Source organism: Myotis davidii, unplaced genomic scaffold, assembly GCF_000327345.1.
Source record: "Myotis davidii unplaced genomic scaffold, ASM32734v1 scaffold929, whole genome shotgun sequence".
Lineage (NCBI taxonomy): Eukaryota > Metazoa > Chordata > Mammalia > Chiroptera > Vespertilionidae > Myotis > Myotis davidii.
The window spans coordinates 23,538-25,870 of record NW_006300205.1 but is presented as its reverse complement, the minus strand read 5'-3'; the positions used below and the strand labels follow the sequence as shown (position 1 = coordinate 25,870).

At 36.5% G+C, this 2,333-nt stretch overlaps 1 protein-coding gene across 1 annotated transcript in view; it reads left to right on the top strand.

Annotated features, from left to right (window-relative positions):
- LOC102767371 (protein unc-13 homolog C-like) overlaps positions 1-2,333 on the top strand; it is a gene marked incomplete at its 3' end in the record, with an annotated part of 71,593 nt that overhangs the window by 49,883 nt on the left and 19,377 nt on the right. The window lies entirely within an intron of this gene.

The following is a 2,333-nucleotide window of genomic DNA, read 5'->3' as shown; positions in this document are numbered from 1 at the left end:
TCCCTACACACCCTGACCACAACTGAACAGCAACTCAGGTATGTACACTGAGTGGGAATCAAACCAAGGACCTTTGAGTGCATGGGAGGATGCTCAACCAACTAAGCCCCACTGGCCAGGCCTGTACCCCATGATTTTAAACATATTATATTAAGATGCACTAGTCCTTCTGGCCAGTGGGGCTCAGTTGGTTGAGTATCGTCCCATGTATCCACATGTTACTTATTCAATTCCCAGTCAGGGCTGGGGTTATGGGCTGGGTTCCTAGTAGGTGGTGTGCAGGAGGCAGTGAATCAATATTTTGCTCTCACATAGATGTTTCTCTTTCTCTCTCTCTCTAAAATTCAATTTAAAATCTTTAAAAACAATGCACTAATAAAATAGGGAAAACCTGATTTATGATATTGCTCTGTGGTATGTAAAAACTTAGTGATTCAGCATTCCATTTGGTTTATTCTGGTGCAACATACAGAATATGATGCAAAACATTGTACTATCAAAAATCTTCTAATGTCACGAAAAAGAGTAATGGGAGTATAATTTGTGACTTTAGAATTAATGCATATTCAACTATGTACTTTAGTCTCTCCTCCTTTCCATATCATACTCTGCAGAATGATGATAAGTGACTGTGATGTTAAATGTGTCGTCTATAGTCATTTCCTCTCATTTAATTATATTACTTGACATAAGTTAGACATACATTTTGGCTATGAGCACATCATGATGATGAATGATAATATTCTAATATAGTCTACCATGGCTATCAGAACTAATTTTATATACAACCTTCACAACGCACCAGTATCTCTGATTTCTAACTACATCATAGAGAGGGAAGTGTATCGATCTTAATGTAATGACTAAATAATTGCATTATTGTGACAACAATAAAGTCCTGTTCACAAAAGAAAGAGAAATTTTAATAGAAAATGTAATTTAAAAGTAGGCAAGGCTTGCTCAGCAGGTGTGGCTCAGTGGTTGTCCATAGACCCATTCACCATGAGGTCACCAGTTTGATTCCTGGTCAGGACACATGCCTGGGTTGCTGGCTTGATCCCCAGTAGGGGGCATGCAAGAGGCAGCTGATTGATGATTCTCTCTCATCATTGATGTTTCTCTCTCTCTCTTCTTCTCCCTTCCTCTCTGAAATCAATTAAAAAAGAAATATATAAAAATTTAAAGTAGGCAAGGCTGAATATTTGTAAGCCAGCATTGCTGCTTTATCTTCTAAAAGATCTACTGATGTGCCTTGATGTACCTCAGGAATTGAAAAGGGAAGCCTGCCAAGGACTTTCAAGTGGTTCGCAGGGACCAGACATACAAGGTCGTTAAGATCCTTTGAACGATGCTTATTGTTCACTCTGGCAATTTGAAATAATTTGTGCCAGCCACTAATTTCTTGACTATTTTAATTTTGCTTTCCAACTTTTAATATCTGTTGCATTTTGAGCACAAAGGTTAATCAACAGCACTTGAAGGCACCCTAGAAAATTTTGTGTCCCTAAAGGTACATTATAGTCTGTGTGTGGAGGTCTGTAATAGTTAGTGGATTCCGCATAGGGCTGTATTTTAACTTAAGTGAGAATAATAATTGGGTGATGACTCACCCAAATCTCGTTACATGTCTTTGGCAGCATTAAAAGATCTACATACAACCATTCAGCAGAGGGTAGCTGATTTTCTGATAAGACTTGGTAGTTAAATATGACAATTGGTTGGGCCAAATATAATCTAATCTACCTTTTATAACAGGAATCCCATGAAATTTCTGAGCCACAAATTAAAGTTTTCAGATATTCTGGACCTAGAAACTTGTAAAAAATTTAGCAAAAAAGAGTAAACGAAGCCATCTTTCCTTTATCAGTTTTTTTGCCTAATTTTAAAAAGTAAATGTAAAATTGCTGTAAGAAGATTATCCACCAAACAAAATATCTAGCATAACTTTTCAGTATGTTTGAAAGAATTACATTCATTCAATATGAAGTTTATATGTGAAACTTTCAGGATTACTATTGTACTTCATTAATCTCAATGTAAATTTAGACCATCCTAGGCTACACTCTTCTTTCTAGAGGTGAGAGTTGGAGATTCATTCAGTATGGTAAATCAAGGATTCAAATATCACACACTAACACACACATAGTCTTCCAAAGTTTTAGTTAACTAGATACATTTGTAAGTGGAATAAGAGAGTTATGGGCCATGCATGTAACGTGTATATATTATAGAATCTAATAGACTGACTGTGTTACCAGGCAGTCTTGTGTTCTGCCCACTTGCTACCAACTTGACTTTGAACAAGATATTTTGGCAGGATAAATTCTCACACA